Raw genomic sequence first — 13,826 nt, 5'->3', positions numbered from 1 at the left:
ATTGGCGCTTGGTTACTGAATTCCATCTCCAGCACTTCTGTGGGGGCGGCGGGACCTGAAAGTTGAACCCTCTAATCACATGGTTGGCTCCCCTGGAAACCAGCCGCTATCCTTAGGTAGAGGTCCAAAGGTCACCTCCTTTACATAACAAGACACACCTTTTTCACTCTCATTGCAGGAAACTCCAAGGGTTTTATAAGCTCTGTGTGGGAAAAAGGTGAAGATCAAATACAGCATGTTTCTCATAAATCACAATATCACACAAAGGCTTCTCAAGTTAGGTCCCAGACCAGGAGCGTCACACCACCTGGGCATTTGGTAGAAAAACAATTCTCAGGCCCACTCCAGACCTACAGTATCAGAATTTCTAGGAGTAAGGTCCAGGAATGTGTATTTTTTCAAATTCTCCAGGTAATTTTGAGACACCTTAAAGTCTGAGAAGCACTGTTTTATGCCATACTAATCTTCAGTATTTCCCTAATAAGTTTTAAGTATAATGCCCCACCCCAACGGAGGCAGATAGTCCATGGGGCGAGACGGGGGAAGGGATACTGAGCCATATTGAGGAAGCAGAAAGAGGCTATGAAGGGAGCTACCCCTACCCCATCAGACAGAACAATGACAATGAATCCAGGAGAGAATGAGAGCAACTGTGGGGACAGAGTCCCAGAGAGCAGTTTCCAGGCTCTCGGCCTCACATGGAAAGGTGCTCACTCGGGTAGTAAATGACCATCAACTGTGATTGGATGGCCATCAGCTGTGGCTAGTTGGCCGTCAGCTGTAACCAGTGAGCCATTGGCCACTAATATAACTGCCGTGGCTACACTAGCAGAAAATGGGGGCCAGCAAGAGCGGATTGCAGTTAACAGGGCGGATTGCAGCTAGCAAGTGGGGTTGGTTGGTTGCAGATTGCAGAGACAAGTGGACAGCGGGTTGCGGATGGTGTGGCTCTGTGGGGACAGAGCCAGGAGTGCAGTTTCCAGGCTCTCGGCCTCACGTGGAAAGGTGCTCACTCGGGTAGTAAATGGCCATCAACTGTGATTGGATGGCCATCAGCTGTGGCTAGTTGGCCGTCAGCTATAACCAGTGAGCCATTGGCCACTAATATAACTGCTATGGCTATGCTAGCAGAAAAATGGGAGCTAGCAAGAAGATGGTGGTTGAGCCAGCAAGAGCGGATTGCAGAGAGGCAGATGCCGCCAGCGAGAATATAGTGGTATGACTCCCCTATCGATGGCTCCGTGGGTGTTCCTTTTTGGCCTCATCATGTCCTGCGTCATTATATGGGGAGCGGGACCAGAGACCCTGCATGACAGCAACCCCACAGGTTAGCAATACAGTAGTGGTCCCCCTTATCCATGGTTTCACTTTCTGTGGTCAACCATGATCTGAAAATATTAAATGGAAAATTCCAGAAATAAACAATTCTTAAGTTTTAAATTGCGCTCCTTTCTGAGCAGTGTGATGAACTCTAGTGCCGCCCCTTCCATCCCACCCAGAATGTGAATTCTCCCTTTCTCCAGCATATCCACACTGTAGATGCTCGGCTTAGTAGCTGTCTCAGCTATCAGATTAACTGTCGCGCTTGTGTTCAAGAGTAGTGATGCTGGTAATTTAGATTGTCAAAGAGAAGCTATGAAGTGTTTCCTGTAAATGAAAAGGTGTGTATGTATAGGACTAGTATATTTTAGAATTTAAAAAAAGTATATTTTTTCCTATAGTATACATTATAGGAAAAAATACAGTATACATTATATAGAGTTTGGTACTATCCATGGTTTCAGGCATCCACTGGAGGTCTTAAAACGCATTCCCCGTAAATAATGGGGACTGCTGTACCTTGATGCATGGGCCACTTTGATGGAAATGACTACAGTTCATTTCCAAATTTCCTGTGAGCGCTATCCCTTATTCCTCCTCAAGCTGGACAGCTATTACCCTGGGCACAGAAAGTGCCCTCCAAATCACAGAATACAAAACACTCATAATTCTCTATTATATAATAAGAAAAGCCTGAAAACTCATTTACTATCATGCTAAAAATAGCATAAATTCCTGTACCACACTGAAACTCTGCTGCGTTGGTGAACAGTTACTTAACAAGCAAAATTGTTACAGGGGAGACAGAAGGTTATTTTCAGCTGCTTCTCATCTGTCAAATAAAACAACAGTTCCCACTCCATGCTAAACGTTAACAATGTAGTCTGTGCAACCTCATTTCCACCAGTGCTTTAATAGCACCACAGATAAAAGCAGAGCAATTTCCACAGGCAATTACTTCTGCAAATGAATCAAGAAGGTCAGACACAGGTTGAAAAGGTCTCCAAATAATTCGCTACTTTCACTTATTTCATGCTTGCTGAGTTCTTGATTGCAAAGAAACAACCACTTAGTTATAGTTGTACCTGGCTAAAGGTAGACTCACAGGTTTGCAAACCCAGGTCTTGCTTTACAACATAATGAGAGCCCTAGGTTTTATATTTCTCCAGTATGGATCTTTAAAGAGAATCTAATTAATAAAACCATTTAAAATAACACGTAATTTCAAATAAATAAAATCAGACATGAAAGAAAAGTGACAACTGACACCACACAAAGGATTATGAGAAAATATTACAAACAACTATATGCCAACATATTGGAAAATCTGGGAAAAAATGGTTAAATTCATAGAAACATACAATCTTCCAAGACTGAATCAGGAAGAAACAGAAAATCTGAACCAACCAATTACTACTAACGAAATTAAATCAGTAATTAAAAAACTCCCAACAAACAAAAGTCCTGGACTGGATGGCTTCACAGGTGAATTTTAGCAAACATTCAAAGAAGAATAAGTATCCTCAAACTGTTCCAAAAAATTCAAAAGGAGGGAAAGTTCCCAAGCTCATTTTACAAGGCCACCATTATCCTAATTACAAAACCAGACAAACACATTACCAAAAAGAAATTGTAGGCCGATATCCCTGATGAACATAGATGCAAAAATCCTTAACAAAATATTAGCAAACCAAATACAGCAATACATTAAAAAGATCATACAGCATGATCAAGCAGGATTTATTCCTGGGACGTAACGTTGGTTCAATATCCGTAAATCAATTAACATGATACACCACATAAACAAAATGAAAGACAAAAATTGTATGATCATATCAATAGATGCAGAAAAAGCGTTTGACAAAATCCAGAATCCATTTATAATAAAAATTCTCAGCAAAGTGGGAATAGAGGGAACATACCTCAACATAATAAAGGCCACATATGACAAACCCATAGCTAACCTCATATCAGTAGGAAAAAGCTAAAAATGTTCTTTTTAAGATCAAAAACAAAACAATGATGCCCACTTTCACCACTTTTATTCAACATAGTATTGGAAGTCCTAGCCACAGCAATCAGATAAGAAAAAGAAATAAAAGTCATCCAAGTTGGAAATAAAGAAGTAAAACTGTCATTATTTGCAGATGACATATTACTATATATAGAGAGAACCTGAAAGATTCCACACAAAAAACTATTAGAACAGATAAATGAATTCAGTAAAGTGGCAGAATACAAAATTAATATTCAGAAATTGGTTGCATTTTTATACACGTATAATGAACTGTCAGAAAGATAAATTAAGAAAACAATCCCACTTACAATTGTATTAAAAACAAACAAACAAACAAAACCTAGGAATAAATTTAACAAGGAGGTAAAAGACCTGTACTCAGAAAACTATAAGACATTGAAGAAATCGAAGAAAATACAAATAAATGGAAGCATATGCCATGTTCGTGGATAGGAACAATTAACATAGTTAAAATGTCTATGCTACCCAAAGCAATCTATACATTCAATGCAATGCATATCAAAATCCCAATGGCATTTTTCACAGAACTAGAACAAATAATCTTAAAATTTATATGAAACTGCAAAAGACCCCTAATGACCACAATCTTGAGAAGAAAAACAAAATTTGAGGTATCATGTTGCCTGATATGAAACTATACTACAAGGCTATAGTAATCAAAGCAGCATGATATTGGCATAAAAACAGACACATAGATCAATGGAACAGAATAGAGAGCCCATGCCTATATCTATAACAAAGGAGCAAGAACATATAGTGGGGTAAAGACAGTCTATTCAAGAAATGGTGTTGGGAAACTTGACAGATACATGCAAGAGAAAGGAAGGATGGAAGAAAGAAAGAAAGGAAAGAAGGAGGGAGTCGGGGGAGAGAGGGAGAGAGGGAGAGAGGGGGAGAGAGAGAGAAAGAGAGAGAGAGAGAGAGAGACAGAGAGAGAGAGAGAGAGAGAGAGAGAGAGACAGAGAGAGAGAGAGAGAGAGACAGAGAGAGACAGAGAGAGAGAGAGAGAGAGAGACAGAGAGAGAAAGAAGGAAGGAAGGAAGGAAAGAAATTAGGACACATTGCACCATATATAAGAATAAACTCAAGATGGATTAAAGACTTAAATGTAAGACCCAAAACCATAAAACTAGAAGGAAACATAGGCAGTAAACTCTCTGACATTGCTCTTAGTGATATTTTTTTCTGATATATCTTCTCAGGTAAGGGAAGCAAAAGAAAAAATAACTGGAACTACATCAAACTAAAAAGTTTTTGTACAGCAAAAGAAACCCATAAAACGAAAACACAGACTACTACATGGGAGAAGATATTTGCCAATGATATATCTGATAAGGGGTTAATATCAAAAAAATTTTCAAAACTCATACAACTCAACACCAAATCCAATTTAAAAAATGGGCAGAGAATGTGAATAGACATTTCTCCAAAGAAGACATACAGGTGGCCAATAGTCATATGAAAAGATGCTCAACATCACTAATCATCAGAGGAATGCAAATTAAAACCACAAAATATCACCTCACACCTGTGAGTTTCGCTATCGTCCATAAATCAACAATCAACAAGTGTTGCCAAGGATGCAGAGAAAAGGAAAGCCTCATGAACTGTTGGTGGGATTGCAAATTGGTGCAGCCACTATTGGAAAACAGTATGGAGGTTCCTCAAAAAATTAAAAATAGAACTACCTTATGACCCAGAAATTCCACTTCTGGGTATTTATCTGAAGAAATCCAAAACACTAATTTGAGAAGATATATTGCACCCCTATGTTCACGGCAGCACTATTTACAACAGCCAAGATATGGAAGCAACACAAGTGCCCATCAAAAGATGACTGGGTAAAGAAGAGGTGGTCCATATGTATAATGGAGTATTACTTGGTCACAAGAAAGAATGAAATCTTAGCATTGGCAACAACATGGATGGACCTGGAAGGTATTATGCTCAGTGAAATAAGTCAGACAGAGAAAGACAAATACCACCTGATCTCACTTATATGTGGAATCTAAAGAACAAAATAAATGAACAAACAAAATAGAAACAGACTCATAGATGCATAGAACCAACCGATGGTTGCCAGAGGGGAAAGGGCTTGGGGAGCTGGGTGAAAAAGGTGAAGGGATTAAGAAATACAAATTGGTAGTTACAAAATAGTCACGGGGATGATATAAAGTACAGCACAGAGAATATAGTGAATAACGTTGCAACAACTATATATAGTGCCAGGTGGGTACTAGACTAATCGTCGGGGGGACACTGTATAAATTATATAAATGTCTATCCACTATGCTGCACACCTGAAACTAATATAAAATAATATTGAATGCTAACTATAAATGAAAAAATAAATAATTTAAAAAATAACACATATTTTTTAAAGCCACTTAAACAAGTATGTTAACCTTAACCGGACTCATTTTCCAATAGTACTTATGTCTGCTCCTAAAGGTATAAGCTCTCACAGAGCTCAAACTTCATTTTTCTCCTACAGCTCAAAATGAAAAAAAAGAAAGACTTCAGAAGGCACTGCTGTCACCATGGTGAACTAGATGGGAACAGCTCAATGACTGCACAGAGTGCCCATGAAAGAAATAGCTCTTCCAATAATAATAACAGAAATAATTTGAAATCACTTTCTCCACTGTTGATACTCTGATCTCAGCACCTGATCTCAACATCTTTGATTTTCCTCCCTGAACAACCATCACTCTCTTAGTCTTTCAAAGGCAGAATTGGAGTTTTTAGTTGCCAAGTGACACTGTAGGTCATAGTGCCTCTCTCCACATTGCCTCCAAAGTGACAATTACCCAGGAGGCTAGATCCCCCAGCTTCCCACTGCACAGGACGCCCATACAGAGAGCTATGAGCTGTCATACTGGACAGAGCTTTCCTTCCTTCGTGAGTCAGTGGCCCTATCCTGACTCTCATAGCTATAAGGCAGGTGACTTCACCACTTCGGGAACAGGAGGCCCAAATAGTTACTGAATTAATAAATTAATTAATAATAACAGTAATAATAACAACTTGTACTTACATAGCTTTTACGATGTGCAAGTCATTGTTATAAGCACATTGCATCCATGATTTAATGGTAGATACTATTATTATCTTCGTTTTACTGAGGAAGAATCTGAGTCAAGAATGTTTAAGCGACTCACTCAAAGTCACACAGCTGGTAAGTGGCAGATGGAGGATTCACACGCAGGCAGGCTGGCTCAGGAACCCACTCCACCACTGCACCAGACGCCTCTCTAAATACATGTCTACTGTGTGCCTGACACTGTTCCAATGCTTCATATTTACTGACTCATTTAAATCTCTTAACAGTTCTATTAAGTAAGGACTATCATTGCAGATCAGCAGAGAGGTCAAGTAACTTGGCCAAGGTCACACAGCTAGTAAGCGAGGAGCTATATTCAAACCCAGGCAAGCCAGATACAAAGTACATGTCCTCTACACAAGGGTTTCTCAGCCTCAGCACCACTGATATTTGGGGCCTCCTAATTCTTTGCTGTGGGAAGCTGTCTTTGTTTTTTTAATGTTAAGATTTTATTTACAAAGCTTCTTTGTCATACAGAAAGTAAAAGTGCTGTTACAATCTCAGTGTAACTAGTAGCCACACATAGTTGACTCAGTAATCACAACTATCCATGCTACAGCAAGTCTTACATGAAAACCTAACAACGCTTAAAATTTTGTTGGGGTGAAGTCCCCAAGCTTGGTGGGGATTTCCAAGAGGGACTAAACGGAGGAAAGCAGAATGGCACCTCTTTGGCTCTTGGGAGGTGGGTGTCCTGGGGTTTGTATGACAGCTCCCTTTACAAAAAAAAAAAAAAAAAAAAATAGCTACCAAATCCATATGAGCCATCCAACCAATACGAAACAGTTCTTTTTTGTCAGGTTATTTAGGGTCTTAATCATCTTCTCCTTCATCATCTGTTTCTCTCCTCCTGTTTTCACCTTGCCTGCTTTCTTCCTCCTCTGCATCTCCATCCTGTTCATCAAGTTCTCCACCGTGTCCAAATTCCTCTTTCTCCCCACTGACTTCATCTTCGTCATCAAACTCCTCCTCATCTCCTCCTTCTTCATCCCCCTCTTCTTCCTCTACACCACGCACTTTGGCATCTAAGTCAGGGGCTTCTCCATCCTGCTGGTCACAGCCATCCAGGTAGGTCAGCTGGGGCAGGAACCTGAAGACACCCTCGGAAGTCATTCAGGCTAGTGACCTCACAGCTAAGGCTTTTCAGACATTCCAATTGTTCAAAGGTTCCACGGTGCTGATACCTTTAAGTTTGTTTCCACTGAAGTTCAGATGTATGAGGTTTAGAAGTTTTTCTGCTGACCCGTCCAGACCTCCAAAGATTCTATTGTCACTGAGCTCAAGCTTTTTCCATATAGGTAGTTCGAGGAAATCAAGTCAATGTTTATTAAACTGAGGAACTCTAAATTCCCAAATTCAGCTGTGAAGCCCTCAATTTTCCCATCCTTTGACTTGCAGTTGTCCAGGACAAGTTCATAAACAGGTACCTCAGCTCCAGGTGATCCCCTTCTTCGCGTCCACGTGTCCCTCTTCAAACTTAACTTCCCACGGTGAGGGTGTCCAAAGGGTCCTGCCGGGGTGGAGGCCGGAGCATGACCCGGGAGGTGAGCGGAGCCCCGGAGCCAAATTACCCACCGGAGTGGAGAGAAACCAGGGAGGAAAAGGGGGCTGGAGCGCAGTGCTGGTCTCACATTGTAAAAACATTTAAGGAAAACAGTGTGATGTCTTGATGAAACGGATTATAAAATAACAGGCTTAGCCAAAAAGTACGTACTGATCATTGGGTACTGATGGTTAAAAAAATAAAAGAGGGGGAGTAATTAATTGGAGAAATTAATAATTAAGTTGGTGAATGAACTTTTTTCCCCCAGTTGAGAAGAAATAATCATAGACTAGATTCACATTTTACAGAGACTAGAAAAATGTCAGTTTTTATTTTTTCTCTCTTTTCTCCCTTGAAGATTAAGAAACTGTGTAGACAAAAAGGTAGTTTTAGGCCTTGAAATTAGCAAGGTCATATTTTTCATGGAGAGAGACAGATAAAGAGGGCTGGCGAAGGGTCAGGAGGAAGACAGGGACCCTTCGCCAGGGGTGTGAACAGCCAGGCTTTTAGTCTCTGCCATGACACCTACCACAGCCCAAGGGTCCTGGGCTTCCTGTCCTGAATCGCGAAGCCTGCAAGATAGTCAAGGTTACCCTGAGGGTAGAGGGAAAAATGAAAATTAAGCTTAGCAGTGGCAGATATGTTGAGCTTAGGGAGGAACACCACCATTCAACTTGTACTTAGCGATTTGATAACATATTTTACATAGCTTAATACACCTGTCCAAAAAATAGCAATTAGAAATCATTGGGTTCTACTCTTCTGTTGATCGTGTTTTTGGTAACAGACAAGGCCTGAGTGGTGAGTTTCTCCAGATTTCTCCTTCAGAGTCAGCACAGCATCACCACTGAACGTGGTGTCACTCTCAGGGACTGTAAGAATAATGCTTCGAAAAACGGAATTGGCCTTAAGAGAAGCAGAAGAAACAGCCCCCAGAGAACCTGCTGGAGGGGCAAAGCTGAGCTTAGAAGAAAGCCCAGGGGAAGGTGTTCTAGGCTGTGGAACTAGACAAAGAGGCACAAGGCAGGGATGAGGACAACACGGGTTAGAAGACACGTGGGGCTATTTAGCTGCAGCATAAATATATGGAGACAAAGTCTGCATCTAACTGACCCCATTTGGGGAACTGAGCAACGAAAAGCCTCCTCCTGCATGAGAAGATGCCAGAACTGAAGTCTTGAGCTATTCTGGCAAGTGAGGGAGTAGAGGGTAGATGGAAAATCCCAGGCTAAGGGAATAGCATGGCCGAGGCAGGAAGGTTGAGAGAACAAATCCTGTCTGAGGAACTGGAAGTGTCTCAGCAAGGCTGGTGCCCAGAATTCATTGACGGTGGTGGGGCGACGCTAGAGAGGAAGCTGGGCTGGGACAAGACCCACACGATGACGGGCGCCCTTGGGTTTTATCCTGCAGTTGGTGGAGCTCCTAATCTGTACCTGGTATCTGTCTCTGCCCTTGGACTTGGCAGACATGACAACCTCAACCAGCAGAGCAGGATTCGGACGCTGCTCTGCTCAGGGGTTCCAGGGGAGGGGTCAGAGCAGCCCTGCAACTGGGTGCTAATTCTGACAGCGGGTTCACTAACCGTCTTGGTGTTTATGAGTCACACAGTGGTATCGCCGTACCTTTCAAAGTGCTCATTTCGTTTGCCAAGGCAGAGTATCGATAGACATTACGGAATTAATTGTCAGTTGCTAATTCTGATACAAAATGTTGCCTAGTAGAAGTGTTCACATTGCCATAGCTTCTGTATCTTTTGAAATGTTTTCTGACTTCATTCAGCACATGGGAAGGAGTCTCAGAAAGATGTGCTCGTGGGGAGAAGTCTACAAGTTATACCGGTGCTAGTAAAGAGAAGACCCAAAGCCCGTCCTCACCCTCCCTTAGACATTGCTCCCCTCAGGCAGATAGGCGGGCTCAGCGATCCCGGTCCCATGACAGCCTCCACTTCTCTTCTAACATTTAGATTTCAGCTCCACTCAGAGAGGCTCTTCAGAGCCAATGGACCCTCTGGAGGCCTCCCTGAATCTGAACGGAAGAATGCAGAGACTCTTAGCAGTGACAGACTTGGCCCTAGGAAGGTCACCATGACATTGTCATCAATATGAGGAGGAAAAGGGACATTCTGAGGGGCCCAGGCTTGTAGAAAGAGCAGGTAAATAGTCTGTATTCTGCCCTGAGAAGCATGATTAAAACACTGTGCTGCTCCCCAGTGGGGCTCATGGGGCTGTCCAGGGGGAAAAGCAGTGAGGTGAGCCCTGGGGGCAGGGGGTGTATTTTATCACTGACATCATTTAGAACTGCCAGCTCGTGGCGATAATAGAAATAGTCCAATTTTCAGTTGATATTTTATTAGGTTGGTGCAAAGGTAATTGTGGTTTAAAGCGTTAAAAACTATTGCAAAAACCGCAATTACTTTTGCACCAACCTAATAATATTTTAAAATTCTCTACAGACAATTCACTAGTATGGATCACTCCGCTCTGATCTCGCTTTTGGGGTGGTCCTGCTCCTCCCTGGTCTCTGGTTACAACAAACGGGCTGGGGTGTCAGAATGATAAAACTGATAAAATGGGATTTTGCTGAGCCCCATCTGGTACTTGGTTGTTTTAATCAGCAGCCGTATATGTTCTGCTGCTGCTGAAACTGCAAATCGTGTGCCTTCTTTGGAACTAAAAAGCTGTCAACTATTTAGTCCCAAATGAATGGGCTTTCAATCACTTCAGTCTAATGGACAAACTTGACCTTTACATTCCTTCATTTATTCCACAAACGTTTACCCAGTATTTCCCTTGTACTTGGCATGCTGGTAGCACTCAGATACAATGTCCAATAAGTCGTGGTCCCAAGTGACTAAACATGTGAGACATGGTGTGGTCAGGGGGCAATCTAGACTGGGGGTGGTGGAGGTGGGAGGGCATGAAGCATGCCCAGTGCAGAGTTTTGAAAGATTCATGGGAGTTGGCAGTGTGGTGATGGAGTGGGGAAGGAAGACTCCCAGGAAAAGGCAATTGCGTCAGGCCTGGGGCACAGCGAGTGGGGTGGGGTGGGGGGTGAGAGAGATGGCTGGGCTGGAGGGCAGGGGCCTGAGACTTGCTTGGATTGGCCCTTCGTCGGGACTTACCACACCACTAGCGTGTGCTATGGACTCATGGACATGTTCAGAGCCTCACTAAATATAATGAGGGGTTGGGGACTACCTTTTGCTGAAGAATTTCCACATACTCAGTTAGTTCCACCATTTAACTTTGGTGAAATCCTAGCAGAGTAATGAAATCACTGCAGATCATCAGCCAACTGGTCAAAGAACATGGACCTACTAACTCTCCACTGACTTTTCTTACCTGTCCACCACGCAGGCTAAACACTTCAGCGTCATTTCTGCATACCTCTTGCCTCACCCTTTTCAATTTGGTTCCCTGAACTCTCTACTTGTGATATGTCTCTGCTGCCCATTTTCTCCATTCCACTCCTGCTGTTTCGTCTAGTGTTCAGAACCAGTCCTTCTCAAAGGTCCATATTTCAGTCTCTCCCCCAAACCCATCCTCTCTTTAGTCCCTCCGAAACCACGTCACATCTTGCTTCCACACTGCAGTGGCCATCTTTCCAAAACCCTTTCTGATCCTAACACTCCCAGCTCCAAACTTCAGAGGATCCCCCCTGAACACAGTGTCCAGTCCATGCTCCTAACACGGTGCCCAAGCACATGGCTGCAAACTGCCTCTGCACACTGTCTTCCACTCCTCACTCTCACCCAGCTTTGCTTCCAACATCCCTGAGTCCTCCCCTGTCCTCATACGCACCCTGCCTTCAGGATACACTCCTTGGACCTGTGCAGTCACATGGTCTCAGCCCTCAGAAAGTCCCATGCTTGGTGGAAGGCTCTGATGTCACGCTCTTGAAATTTTTAATGATTTCTGAACAAGGGGCTTAGCATTTTCATTTTGCACCGAGTCTCACAAATTGTGTTGCTGATTCTGCCTGTCCTACATCCCTATCTTTACTCATGTTGTTCTCTCCATAGAAAGACCTTCATCTACCCATTCCTCCCTGCTAGAACCTGACCCCTTTCAAGGCCCAGCTCAAGGCCGGGCCAGCCTCCCCAAGCCTGAAGCAGGCTCCCCCTCCGGGCTCCCAAAGCACTTTGCTTTTACTTCGATTTCAGCACTTGTCACACATAACTCACAATTCAGTGATTTGCAAACATGACTCCTCCCCCCACCAAAAGGACAGGCAAACTTCTCTCAGATGGGGGTGGCAGGTATTTCTTTCACCTCGGTTGGTTCTCAGTGCTTGGCACAGAGTAAACTTAATATATTATTGATGAACTGAATTCCACTTTCCGTAATAACCAAGTGATTTCTTGGCCACCAGATTCTCTTCTCCCTGTGAGCTGCTCCAGGCCCAGCCCGGTTCTGCTGACTGTGCCCATGGTAACTTCTGGCTACCTCAGAAACTATGGTAATGTAAGAATGGGTACTAAGCAGCCAATTACTTGAGGAGAGTGAAATGATTTTGTAACTAGAAATGCACATGAATAGCTGATTGAGTGACAAGGAGAAAAAAAAAAAAAAGCAACCCAAATTTGAAAGTCAATGGGCCAGCAAAATTTTCCACAAAAGAGAACCAATTCCCAGTTGTATATAAAATCGCCCCCTTTGAAAGTAAGACGTGCACTGGAATGCCCCGAGAGCCTTCCTGAAGTTGAAGATTTCCACCACAAAAGCAGCCAGTGGAACAGCTGGAACTGTTTTCCCTTGAGGACATGTTGCATCAAGAAAAGTCCCAGGAGAAGGATTGCTGGGTCATATGGTAATTCTATTCTTAATTCCTCGAGGAACTTCCACACTGCCTTCTGTAGCAGCTGCACCAATCTGCATTCTCCCTGTGAGCTGCTCCAGGCCCAGCCCGGTTCTGTTGACTGTGCCCATGGTAACTTCTGGCTACCTCAGAAACTATGGTAATGTAAGAATGGCATTACCATTCTTACAGTGTGTGAGGGTTCCTTTTTCTCCACAGCCTCTCCAACACTTGTTACTATTTGTCTTGTTGATGACAGCCATTCTGACTGGGGTGAGGCGAAATCTCATTGTGGTTTTTATTTGCATTTCTCTACTGATTAGCGATGTTGAGCATTTTTTCATATGTCTATTGGCCATCTCTGTGTCCTCTTTGGAGAAATGTCTCTTCAGGTCCTCTGCCCATTTTTTAATTGGATTGTTTGTTTTTTGTTGTTGAGTTGTCTGATTTCCTTATATATTTTGGATATTAGCCCCTTATCAGAGGCGTTATTTGCAAAAATATTCTCCCATTCGGTTGGTTGCCTCTTTATTTTGTCGATGGATTCTTTTGTTGTGCAAAAGCTTTTTTTTTTTTTTTTAAGATTTTATTGGGGAAGGGGAACAGGACTTTATTGGGGAACAGTGTGTACTTCCAGGACTTTTTTTCCAAGTCAAGTTGTTGTCCTTTTAATCTTAATTGTGGAGAGTGCCGTTCAGCTTCAAGTTGTTGTCCTTTCAATCTTAGTTGTGGAGGGCGCAGCTCAGCTCCAGGCCCAGCTGCCATTTTCTAGTTGCAGGGGGAGCAGCCCACCATCCCTTGGGGGAGTCGAACCGGCAACCTTGTGGTTGAGAGGACACATTCCAACCAACTGAGCCATCCGGGAGCTCAGCGGCAGCTCAGCTCAAGGTGCCGTGTTCAATTTTAGTTGCAGGGGGCACTGCCCACCATCCCTTGCGGGACTCGAGGAATTGAACTGGCAACCTTGTGGTTGAGAGCCCACTGGCCCATGTGGGAATCAAACTGGCAGCCTTCAGAGTTAGGAG

The 13,826-nt window shown here is 43.0% G+C and overlaps 1 protein-coding gene and 2 pseudogenes across 2 annotated transcripts in view; 1 reads left to right on the top strand and 2 right to left on the bottom strand.

Moving 5' to 3' along the window:
• The window catches only part of KCNH1 (potassium voltage-gated channel subfamily H member 1), a 340,626-nt gene that overhangs the window by 112,728 nt on the left and 214,072 nt on the right, over positions 1-13,826 (bottom strand). The window lies entirely within an intron of this gene.
• LOC117014556 (acidic leucine-rich nuclear phosphoprotein 32 family member B-like) lies at positions 7,275-8,182 on the bottom strand (annotated as a pseudogene).
• Positions 9,246-13,826, top strand: part of LOC117014555 (heterogeneous nuclear ribonucleoprotein A3-like) — a 44,431-nt pseudogene continuing 39,850 nt past the window's right edge.

This window comes from Rhinolophus ferrumequinum, chromosome 22 (assembly GCF_004115265.2).
Source record: "Rhinolophus ferrumequinum isolate MPI-CBG mRhiFer1 chromosome 22, mRhiFer1_v1.p, whole genome shotgun sequence".
Taxonomy (NCBI): domain Eukaryota; kingdom Metazoa; phylum Chordata; class Mammalia; order Chiroptera; family Rhinolophidae; genus Rhinolophus; species Rhinolophus ferrumequinum.
This window is presented reverse-complemented; position numbering and strand designations above follow the sequence as displayed.